Raw genomic sequence first — 12,534 nt, forward strand, 5'->3', positions numbered from 1 at the left:
CATGAATTTGGGTTACCAAACCAGGACTCTTCCCAACACTTCATCTGAGGAAAGCCTCTGAAACTGCATCCTGATGGCAAGCTGGCAAGCCCAGCTCCTTCTCCCAGAAGGAGCTGTGGGGAATGAGGGTGGAGAGCCTGAAGGATGAACAGGGTCCAGAGCTCGCTGAAGTTCACCTCCCCTTCCACCTTTGCTGACTGCCACATGCCCTTCTCATGTCAGGTCTGTGCAGCCTTGAGCTCCCCAGCAGGTCCCACTTACAGACCTCTCTCCCTTTTGGGTCTGATGCTTGCCAGAGGGAGCGAGCTGAGACCATGGCCGTGGGCTCCAGGAAGCTCACCAGGACATTCACAGCTAGGCTGGTGGCATTTCCTGGCTCCTTTACAGTCCTATATAAATGCACCACTGTTTCAGGCGTTATCATGCCAGGGAACATGGTTTTAGCTCAGCTTTCTCATCTCTCCTGAGCAACAGTCAGAGCAGATCAGCCAGCTCCACCCTGATGCTTTCTCACACTTGTGCGGAGCTCAGACACCTCCACACAAGCCCTTGTTCCAAGTGGGTGAAGAGAAACAAGTCAGAGAGTACTTTCATGGGTGATTAGGGCTGTGTGTGAAACTCCAGCTGCTTCTTCAGGGGATGGAGCCGCAGGCTGTGAAGCAGCAAACTGCATGCTAATCTCAAGGAAGCAGTGCAAAAGGAGGGAGCTTCCTTGAGCAGGAGGTTCATGTATCTTTATCTTTGCAGCTGTCAAAGGGCAATAGCTGAGATTGCAGTGTCTTGGAAAGCCTCCATTCAAGCTATCTCCCGAGGACATCAAGAAGTCTGGAAAATCACGTTCACTCTCTTGATAAAGGTTTCAGTGAACAAATGAACTCCAAAGCAGGTTCCCAGGGAGCAATCACTTCTGCTGGCTAGAAATACATCAACTTACATTTGAGTGAAGCCTTTGGCTTGCTTGAACACACAGATATCGCCTGGAGATGCACAAACCTGCTCTCCTGTTGAGGTTCACCACTGTTTCATCTGTAATTTCTGCCCTGCAGAAACCAGACAGACAGGTGGGCTTTATGGGGTGGTCATCCAAGTGTTGCCAAATCACTATCCATGGGTGAGAGCTCTCAGACAAGCCCAAATTTCAATCAGCAAAGAAACTGGAGAGGAAAGAGACTCCACAATTCACTCTCCCTTCCTGCCCCATGAAAGGCAGCAGGACATATCACCTGAGAAGGTCCACAAGCCTTTGATCCTTACTGCTGCCTCTCCAGCCAGAGACCTCCACTGAGAAGTCACTACTGCATCAAAACTTGCAGAGGTACTGCAATGCAAAAGGCAGCATCTGGCTCCCTGTTCACTCCAGCAAGCAGCTATTTCCATGGGCATCACAGGAACATCCCCTTTGGGACATTTACCTCTATGTCTGCACACAAATTTTCTCATTGGAAGACCCCCACAGCCTGTCTCCAAACACTGGCCCCTCAGTCCACCTCACCAAGGAGGACATGATCTGCACCAAACCCAGCTGGGATCCTGCTGATGCCACTCAGGCTGATAAATATCCTGTTCTAATGAAAAAATCCATCCCACTGCCTCAGGCTATGGTGGGAAAGGCTCCTGCTCCCTGCACGGGCTGGGGGTACCACCCTGCAGACTGAGGGCAGGGTGGGAGCTCCTCCCTGGCCGCCCGCAGTGACCGCAGCAGAGCACAAAGCCAAACTGCTTTCAGGGCTTCGCCTGCCCAGATCCCCGGCTCTCGCCCATCCTGCCAGTCAGCCAGTCCACCCCAGAAGGCAGCTCTGTGTTTGTCTTGGATGACCTCCTGCCAGACCAGAGCTTTCCACAGTGCGGCTCTTCTGCTCTGCCGGAGAGCGGATTTCCTGCTGTTTGATCTAAATTTGCCTGTAATTTCACTGAGTGACTCCTGATTTCCTTCATCAGCCCTGATCTTTCCATCAGGGAGCCAGCCCTGCAGTCTGGGGCTGTTTGGCAGGGAGCTGGGGGAGAGGCCTGGTGGTCAGAGCTGCTGGTCTGTGCCTCCTCTAGCCCTGGAGCTGGAGGGGTGGAGAGGACCTCCCCTCCCTTCCCAGGTGGATCAAGCATGGACATGCAGTGCCCTCTGCTGATCTGGCCACCGAGGGAGATGCAGGAAGGAGAAGCACGCAGGGCTCAGCAGCTTTGCAAACCTCAGAATGGGCAGCCAAGCCTCCAGCCTCCCTACTAGCTCTTTGCTGGCAAGGCAGAGACAGTACATTTCTCTCTGCTGACAAATTGCCATTAATCACAGCTCTTGGAGCGGCTGTTTGAGAAGCCGAGCTGGTTGAAGAGGCCCAGGTGGCCCCATCAGCCAACTCCACACTGGCAGGTTATAGCTACCTAAAGAAACCAGGACATCTTCACTACGCTCCGCATTCCCACCCGCAGTGCGCTCCTTCCCCATGCAATGGGGAGGGGGACAGCCTGGCAAGACAGGCAGAATATTAAGGAACAAGGAGCCAGTGTGGGGGACAAGATAATGTTTCCTTTTCCCTTGACCAGAGGCTCCCTTTCCCAAGAGAAATGTGCTGCTTTATCTTGGAATAGTGGAGGGAAGCAGCCGCACAGGGAGGACAGGCTGGTGGTCCAAATTGTCCTGGGGAGCAGAATAGCCTTACCAGGAACCGCACAGATCAGGTGTGAAACGGAGACATCGCCCATACCAAGACCTCAGTGAATTATTGCTCTTGCTACAGAAGCCTTCCTGTGAACACAAAGACAGACATTAATTAATCAAAGGCCCAGAAAGTTCCCTTGTAATGTTTCTGCTCACAGGACTGCAGGGAAGGTTAGTTGTAGCCCAGCATCGTTAACTGCAACTTCACTACAGTGAACTTAGTGGCTGCGAGGCATGTTAGGTGTGCGAGTGCCTCTGCCGAGTTCTTCTGAACCAGCCAGGGGAACTGTGGAGCAAGGGCAGCTTCCTGCTCCCAACTTAGGCAGAAAGAGCATCCCAGCTGGTTTGGCTGGAGTTGGTAGGGACCCTACTGAGGTCCTGCAGGTGTGATGGACCTGGGTTGCTCCAGCACAGAGGAAGCAGAGAGCTTGGCACAGCCCCCAGACCACCCTGGGTCCCTATCATCACACCAGAGAAAACCTGGAGCTGCTCCTGAAGCAGCGCCCAGCCATGGGGCTGGCAGGACACCCATGGCTCTGAGCAGCTCACACTGGAAGAAACCACGTTGTCTTTCTTTTCCTCTGCCCTGTCAAACCCTCTCCAATACATTTGAGAGTGAAGAACCTCAAGTGAGGTTTAAAGGCCACAATACAGGCAGCAAAGTCCACTCCTAGTTAATAAGATTCACTTTAAAAGATAAGGCCTATTAGCATCCAGAGAATGATAGAGGTTTATAACACTGGGAGCAATCTGACCCCCAGCAGGTTTACGTGGCACAAGCAATGTCCAGCTAGATAGTCATCTCCTGGTCCTGCACTGAAATCGGCTCCTTCCCCTGACTGCAAAGACTGCATATTCCTTATCTCTGCACAGAGGAAGGTCACCACTAGCATGCAATTCATTCAAGTTTTGATTGCTTTCCCCCTCAATTAATTTTTCCAGGAATTGTAGGTGCTCAGGACACAAAGCAAGTGGAGAAGGATCTGGCTCAGTTTTGCACTTGGTTCCAAGGCAGGGTTTCCTTCCTCCTCATTTCTAGACACGGCTTTTCTAGTGCTGCCAGTCCCAAAGGGTACCCACAGCCCCTCTCTGCCATCAGTCCCTGCTTGTTACATACCACACTTACCATCCTCTTGGACAGAGAAGACCTCTGCGCCTTCACACTGTGCCTCGATCTCTTTGGTGCTCTTCCAGTTGAGTCAAAGCGTCTTAGCTAAGGGCTAATGTGAAAAGTCAAGTCTCTCCTGTAAACCAAAGCATAATTTCAGAGGGGAGGAGCACCTGAAACCACACACAGCAGAGCTCAGCTTGAAAACCTCAGTGCCTCTCTCAGGACCTCTCAATCAGTCTGATCTCTCTCTCATGAGCACCGTTTGTCATGTTTCATGGATGTATCAGCTCCTCCTTCCCCCAAAAGGCAGTCACTGCTGCAGTGGAGCCTGGCCGCTGTCTAGAAAATAGAACCACACAAATTCTCCTAAGAGGAAGCAATTAGGCTCAGGCCACAGAGACCTGATGCCTTCTGGCATAAAGCCTTAATTTTTTTAAGGAGCATCCCAAACCCAGCACCTTCCAAGGTACTCACATCCTTTAGCACGGAGCCAGGGATACAGCTGAGGGTTGCTGACAGGGGCACCACAAGGACCCATCCCTATTTCCATGACCCACATACCCTTTTGCCAACCCCCACCTCTGGCCCCAGCCTGCTGAGAGTGCACAGCTGGTATCTCTGTATTGCACCTAATCAGGAGATACCCGTCCAGGACAACTGCCACCCCTCTGTGCACGGTATCTTCTTGTTATCTCACACCCGCTGTAAAGTGCTGGCACGAGAAATGCTGAATCAGGAGTGCTCAGCTGGAAGAAATTAATTTGTTTTTTAGCACCGGCATTTCCCTGTGCCAATTCAAAGCGTTCCTGCTCAGGGAGTGGAGGATGGCCCCAGTACGTGCAGTTCAGTGCCTCACTCCCTGAGGAATATCTTGGTCCCAAACCAGGATGACGTTGTGGAGCTGGGCAATGGGGAGGCCAAAGGGACCCACAGTACACCTTTTGATAACTCAAAACTATTTCTTAGCACCTTCTGGCCTCTCCTTCACAGGCTTGCGATGAGGTGCCTTGACTGCTGATGTTACTTGCAGTGGCAGCACCCGGGACCTCCCACCTGCACCCAGGGCTGATGCCAGACCCATTTTCTGTACCACTGATGCAGTCACCAGCATGTTGTTAGCCTGGGGAAGTCAGCAAAACCCACAGCCACTCCTCAGGAGCCTGCCCAGAGCAGGCAAACAGCTCCCATTTCCCTGAGCTCAGCAGCCCTGCCTGATAAAGGATGGGATGGAGCTGCTCAGAGAAAAGAAGAAAATGCTTTCAGCACTGGCTTTCCTCCCATCAGATAGAGAGTGCATGGCCGGCCGTGCAAAGTCCCCGAGGTATGGCTCTGGGATGGCCCCATGGCCCCGGGACGCAGCCAAGCCAGGCAGTGACAGCTACAGGGAACAGCCTGGTTTTCCACCCTGCTGGGGCTCTGTGGGGCACAGGAGCGGTCCCTGAGCACGGGCAGGAGATGCAGCCACCTGAGCCCCACAGACTGCTGCACCCAGAAAACACCCACTGGTGCTGGGGTGAGTCAGGGACAGGAGGCATGACACCCTGCTGAAGCTCATGTCCCGGCCATGCCAAGCCTCTACCAAGGCTCAGCTGTGGGAGAAGCTTCACCCCACTCCTCAAACAACAGCCAACCAGCTCCATAGTGTTGCCAGTACCCATTCACAGGTGTGTTCCCTGCCTCAGTTTCCCCAGCTGTCCAAATTAGACTTCCCAGGGCCTGGCCAGAGCCAGCCTGGGCTATTTTACATCTTGGGGCTACTCTGGCTGTGACCAGCCCCGTGTGGGCAGCCCCACAGCAGCCTCTGCCAGGCAGGACAGGAGGGCAGCAGGCATAAAGGGGTGCCCCTGCCTGTCCCCTCGCTCGCCTCTCTCGCCTGGGTGGCCACAGGGAGCAGGAAGCCGAGCTAGCCAGGGGCCAAGGAGCACCTCTACCAGGCACCCAACGCTGCCTGAAACTCTCCAGCTTCTGCTAAAGAAGCTGGACGCACTGCCAAGGTCGCCAGTTTGTCCCCTGTCCCCAAGCTGCTCACACGGCAAGCATCTCCCTGCCTGCCTCCCTGCCTGCGGTTCTCGCAGGGCGACATTGCCATCTGCTGCCTGCTGCTCGGCAGGACACACCAGCCTGCCTCTGCCACCCAGGCCTGGCCCTCCTCCGTCCCAGCTTGCAGGGGACTGTCCCTGCAGGGACCCTCCAGCACCACAGGCGCTGCAGCAGCACCCACGCCACCCCCCCCACCCAGAGCCACCTTTCGCAGATGCCCCACTGGCACCAAACCCTGCGGGCACCGCAGAGCTCACAGCTCCAGCCCAGCAGCGAGGAGCACAAAGCACCTCGAGGTCTACCCTACTCAAGGGCTGTGTACGGGGTTGGTAGCATTTGCGGCTAATGAACTGCCCAGCAGCACAGGGTCAGCAGAGCAGTGTCCCAAACCAGGGCCGTGTCCCCTGCCCGGCTTTGCAAGCACCAGCCTCACCGCTCTGAACTGCCCCCAGAGCAAGACCCTGGCACCGAGCAATGCCCCGCTGAATGGGAACACACACCTCCAGCTCCCTCTGCCTTGGGTTCATCATCTGGAAACACAAAGATGTTATTTATTTAACAGCCATACCGAGAGACATTCACTTATTTTAAACTTTAAAGCACCGACATATTGTTTCTACAGCTTAAGATAGAGGATCAAAGAGAAGAGAAGAGTAGTAATTATCTGCAGTTCAGAAGTTTAGCCTTCAGAGAAGGAATTGGGTTTCCAGCTATACTTGTTAAATGCTGTTAAGCTGATCTTTTCTAAGAGGCTGTGCAATTTATAATTGAGATTACCCACCTGAGACTGGAGTTTACAGGTCACTGACACAGACCATGGCAGATGGTTGCTCTGATCTTTGAGAGGGACAGGGCCACAGAAGATGGCATGGTAACACATTGCTGGAGGTCACTGCAGGCAAAAAACAGAGGAGAAATGTGGATTCCCCTTCCCAGTTCCTTACATGACAGTAGGGACTATCCCCAAAGCCTGTCTGAAAGTCAACAAGAGGCATCACACAACGTGACTTCTGCAGGGGTCTAGATGACTTCTTACATGAACTTATAAGCACTGCTTCTGTAGGAAACAGCATACAACATTGTTTCTTGCATTAACTGGTGGAGAATTCTGGGGGGGAGCAACTACCAGCACTGATTGCTGGACGATGCAAGGGGAGGAAGGTGTACAGCAGGCTCTGTGTGACTGATGGATGCTGTAGGAGGTAGAAAGTGATTGGATGTGAGGGATCACTAACCTTTACTCAGAAAGCAGTGAGGGCTGAGGAGAGCTCTAGTGCAAATGGATACAATCCTTTTATTGATTCCCACTTTATATCTGAACAGCAGTTGGTTCCACTGAAATGGGACCTGCCAAAATACAGAGTACTTGAGGACCAGCCAAGCCCAGAGGTCCAGAACACTGATGGCTCTGCTTTGAAATTTGAAATTCACTGGTAGGATCTGAGACAATCAAGTGCTGAGCAATACACTGAAAAAGAAAAGTTATCCAAGATGGGGGACCCAGCCCCTGGACCGAGGGAGCTTGCTTTGTAAGTCGGCTGATATAGCAAAAGCTGGAAACAAGAAAAGACCTCGAACAGAGCAGGAGTGTCAGTACTAAAATAGTCATAATGAAAAAAATAAAACCTAGTTTTAAGGTGTTTCTCCATCTCCAAACAAGAGAAAATGCTTTTCTCTGTGGGGATGGTTATGTCTCCTGTTGTCAACAGTGAGCACAAATCTAACAAGTGCATCTGCCACATCCGCTTTAGGGCTGCAGTGAGTTTTCACAAGACATTGGTAATGCTCACACTCCAGGATGCTGAGATTAACTGAGGTGTCTGAGCTTACATTGCTGTCGGGTCCTAAAGGGTGCAGAAACGCACAGCCAAAACCAGCACAGAAAACCAACCTAACTGCGGACCAGGAGACTTGAGGGAAGCCGAGGGCTGGTGTCCCTTGTCCCCACTGTGTCCTGGACAGACCATCTGGACACATGCTGACTGCTGGACAGGCCACTCGGCCACTCGCCTCAGTGCTGGTGTGCACATGGCCATGAGGGACAGTGTGAATGAGTGAAATCAGGCTTGTCTGAGAGCAAAATCATCTTCCCCTCCCATCAGGGCTGGCACTGAGATTTGCTGTGCCATTGCCAAATGCTGCAGTATTATTTCTTAAATTTTCTGCCCACGTGGCCTCAGACACACAGCCTGCCCAGTAGCTGCCCCCAGATCCCAGTCTCCCCAGTTGCTGGCACCTGTACATGCCACAGCCCCAGTCCAGTTGTGGCACAGACCCCCAGCAGCTGGCCTTGGACATGCCCCAAAAGTGGGGACATCCACATCAGAAGTGCTCAGAAGAGCTGCTCCAGCTGCCCTGATGGCCCATGGGACTGGGGGGTCTCCTGAGATGGCCCCAAGGGAGCCCAGCCAGGGTGTCCCTTCCTCTGAGCCTGTAATTTGAGGTCCCATCTGCTTTTGTGCCTCTGATGGCTCCTGTGATGGGCCTGGAGGCCGCTTGGACAGGGTGTTATTTGGGCTTCCTCCCACCACTGCTTCTCTGTGGGCAGGCAACATGGCGTTTATCCCATAACCTAACACTGGCAACCAGGGTAAATACCAGGCGGATCTCAGCTCAGTCCAGGGACTGCAAGGAAAAAGGGAGGACTTCACAAAGAAAAATGAAAAAAATTATGCACATACCTGGGTGCTATAGATTTTGTGATATCTTTTTCTTCTTAAATCACCATTTTCTCACCCAGGTTGTATGATTTTTTGTGCTTTCTTAGTATATGGCATCTCATAAGGCTTTTTCTTGGCTGCATCTTCAGCACGGAGCTCTGCTGCAGTGAGAAACCAGCCCGGGAGAACACGTTACTCACAGACCCGAGCCGGAAGGACAGTTTGTTATATTTTTCCCTGACAACATTTATCCCCTATTTCAAGATTCTGAAGGGGAGAGCAATACTTATCAAAATGAACACCTTTTTCTTCTGCAATATTTCTTTTTCTTTCAGGAATGCCTGCCCTGGGCAGGCAAAGAGCTGTGCATGGGGAAGGATCCCCCCAGATACCCCAAAACACTCAGCATGGCCAAAGGTGGACCAGCAATGCCAGGGTCACCATGGGACCATGCTAGCCTGGCACTACTTTTGTCAACCTGTGTTAGAGAGGGAGCTCCAGCCCTGGTCCCTGCTCTCTTTGTAGCTTGTGAACAGGCCTCAGTTAGCCCCAGTGATGATGCTCCTCTTGCTGTAATGAGCTGAACCTCTGCAGATCCCTCCCCACGACTTTCTCTTGCCCTCTGGTTTTTAAACCATCCTCTGCTTGTGTTCACTCACAGCTTCCCTACAGGTTCAAGTCCTACCACTATTCCCCAACTCAAGCTAAACCCCTCTGCTTTGCCACGATGCTGCCAAGACCCAGCAAATGATTTTTGCTGGTATGGTGTGGTTTGCTCCAGTGCAACAAGCAGATACCTGGGAAGGAGCATGGGAATAAAACTATTGGGAGGAGAATTTCAGACTACTAGGAGCAGGGATGTTAACCTATGGAGAGTACTGTTTGGGAAGCCAGTTCATTTATATCATCCCTGCAATAAATAACAGTTTCAGCCCCTAGGAGAGCAACAGTGCCCTGCTGAAGCAGCCTGCTCATGGGTGCTCACGTACGCCGTCACTCAGCAGCGACCTCATGGCCCAGTTGGCTCTGACTCAAAAGAGAAATGGGTTTGCATGTCTCTGGTTTCCTGCGGGCACCACAACATTAATTCCTTCAAGTTACTGGATCTAGAGCCATCTTGGAGACACATGCTTTCATTTACTGAGTGCAAGTTGTCCAAGAGAGGAAAACCAGAGGAAATGAGCAGTCAGTGGGATGGCAACAGCTTTGTCATGCATCTGCCTGGTGAGTGGTACTGTGCTCTGGGCCGTCCTCAAGATGCTCCAAATGCAGCCCGGGGTAACTACCCCTTCCCACGTGCTCCCCCAGCTCCTGAAAGCAGGATCATATTCTCATATTTTCATGTGCAAAGCCCTGATCAGCAGTGCAGGACTGAAGGCTGCTCTGCAGCAGTATTGTTCAAATATTACCTGTTGCCAGGACTTTTTGGGATTTAATTTCTGCTAATCCCAAATAAAACAACTGTAGGCAGAGAGTCCACGGTGCTGAGATTGCCTATGAAGTGAGACAGCTTAAAACAAGGGGAAAAGTTTGATTCTGATGCCAAAGAGGAGACAGAAATCCCCACTGTAAGGAAGGGAAAGCTAAGCAGCGTGTGTGAGACAGGCAGTAAGAAAAGCAGGAAGGAAATAACCCTGTGGGAAAGCTCCCACACTGGGGAGGGACAGAAGCACACATGCTGGACTTATGGGGAGGGAGAAACCACTCGTTTGGTGGTCAAGGAACAACCAGATGGCAAAAAACACATCTTGAATGGGAAGAAAAGCAGGGATTTAGTGTTACGCACCAGTGACGAGTTGAAGGTCACAGCATGAAGTCCTGGGAGGAAGGCAGGGGAAGAGCACCCCGTGAACACTACTGGTGCTGGGGCTCTCCAGCAGAAGTGGAAATACCATCTAAAATCCTGAAGAAGGTAAAAGCCTTCTGGTAGGTGCAGTGGGAGGCACAACTCAGCAGGCGGCTGGTGCTCTCCATCACCGGTGGGGAGGAGGAGAGGGGAAGGGCTCAGGCAGGCAGGGCAGCCCTGCTGCCTTTGCCAGGCAGCTCTCTTCGATGCAGGCAGTCAGGTTGGCGTGAGGAAAGAGGTCCCACCTCCGAAGGCTCTGCAGCTGCTCTGCTGGACACCAAAGGGTGAGCCAGACACCGGCACACTTGCACTGGATGCTCTGCGCCAGCCCCCCTCGTCTCCCACACAGGGGCCTGGGGGGCTGCTCCTGCCGGGCTGGCTGCCCACCCATGCTCATCCATCAAGGTAAGGCTCTGCCAGTTGGAGCTGGGAGGAGGCAGGCAGGCAGGCCTGAGGCTGGTGGGAAGCAACATGGGTGGGGGAACCCCGGAGACAGTAAGAGGCTGCTGGGGTCTGTCCCCTTCTGCAGTGAGACCTCCAAACGCCCCTGGCATCACCTTGCAGAACGAAGGGTAGATTAGTGTCTTTGGAAAGCTGCTTCGGGGAAACAGGTTTGCCCTCGTGGTGTGTGTGAGGGGCTTTCCTGCAGGTGCTCTCCCACCTCTCTGCAGCAGTGGGTTGCAGCAGGCTGGGCAGCCTGCAGGCCACTGTCCATAGCTTTCCCCTTGGGGAGCAAGGAAATAGATAAAAGCAGTTGGCATTTCCCAATGCTCACAAGTGCTGTCTCTGTCAGCAGCAGGCTTGCTCAGGCTCTGCCAGCTGGCTTCAAACTATCCAGCAGCCTCTGAACAAGGGCGCTGGGGGATACTAGTAAATCAGCATCCAAAGAGGAATTCAGCATCCAAAGAGTAATTCACTGCACCTCTTGTCAGTGAGAGAAATGGGGCTCCTCCCTTTCTCTGCTGGGGTTTGCAACCGGTTTTGCCTTCCTGAGGTTGCTCAGATGCGCTCCTCCCCACGCCTCCCCGGCCTTGCAGCAGCATGGGGAGCAGATACACGTTGCTCTTCAGACTCCTCACGCAGCACGAGCTCCTTGGGCCATTTTACAGAGGCGCATGACAGCAGGGCAGAGCCCGCTGACCTGCTTGCAAAATTGCAAAGAGCACTGGCAAAATAAAACTCTCACGGGCCAAACCTCCCCCCCTTGGCACTGCATGTTGCACAAACAGCAAACCCACTGGTTGCTGGCTGCATCTGGCTCATGGCCAGGGTCTGATTTTAATTCTCTTTAAATGTTCTGCATAAAAGAGGGGAGTAGAAATGTGGCTGCACTGCTGCTTCCGTGCCTAGGGGCAGGAGGCAGGTTGGCTTGCCCACATCCGCTGCTGGCAGCACGCAGGGCATCTGCTCTGCCGAGCCAGCCCCGTGGGCTGTCGGGCAGCTTTCCACCTTCACCATCACAGCTCCAAGATGTCGTCCTTGGTTTCTCACCCTCTTGCTATTTTTATTTCTCTGGAAATGCTCTGTGTGGCCAGGTGACCTGTATTAAGACTGTATTTTTTTTATACTGCATGATTCTGCATTAACGTGGAGCTCTTTTCTCTGCTGGGCCCTCCAGGAATGGAAGAAGCAGTTATTGCTCACCTTATAACATGTGAGTTCCTCAGCTGTCAAGAGAAACAGCCCCTGGATCTGAAACCTGGCAGAGCATCAGGGCCTCTGTAATTAATAACATCTACATTTCGTTTCCTGGTGGTTCTATATTTAAAAATGCAGGAAAATAGTTAATAAAGTGCAGAAAATAAAAATCCATGCTTTCAAATAAGCGTTGTAGCCATCAGAAGAAGGAAAAAGGACATCAGATCTAAGCATAAATCAATGTGACCAGACAAAACCAGCTACATTAAGAAACAGCTGCCTGGTTGCTTTTTGCTCCTCACGGCCATCATCCCCTCCTGCTCCAAAATCCAGGTCCCCTACAGCAACAGCCCCAGGGGTAGAGAAGCCTTAGAGGCATCCAGGCCTGACGCAGGTGAGGAGCATGGCAAGCCTGAAGTGCCCCAAATGCCTGGACCAGGAGTACCCCCGTGGCAGCCTGAAGGAGAGGAAGAGGGTCCGATGTGCACTGCCTGGAGAGAAGGGTGATGGCAACGCTGATGAGGAGGAAATCAAGGAGAGCAACCCCAGCATCCCACAGAACAGCCCAAGGGAGGATGCGCCTGCGGAC

Source organism: Strix aluco, chromosome 8 (assembly GCF_031877795.1).
Source record: "Strix aluco isolate bStrAlu1 chromosome 8, bStrAlu1.hap1, whole genome shotgun sequence".
Classification (NCBI taxonomy): Eukaryota; Metazoa; Chordata; class Aves; order Strigiformes; family Strigidae; genus Strix; species Strix aluco.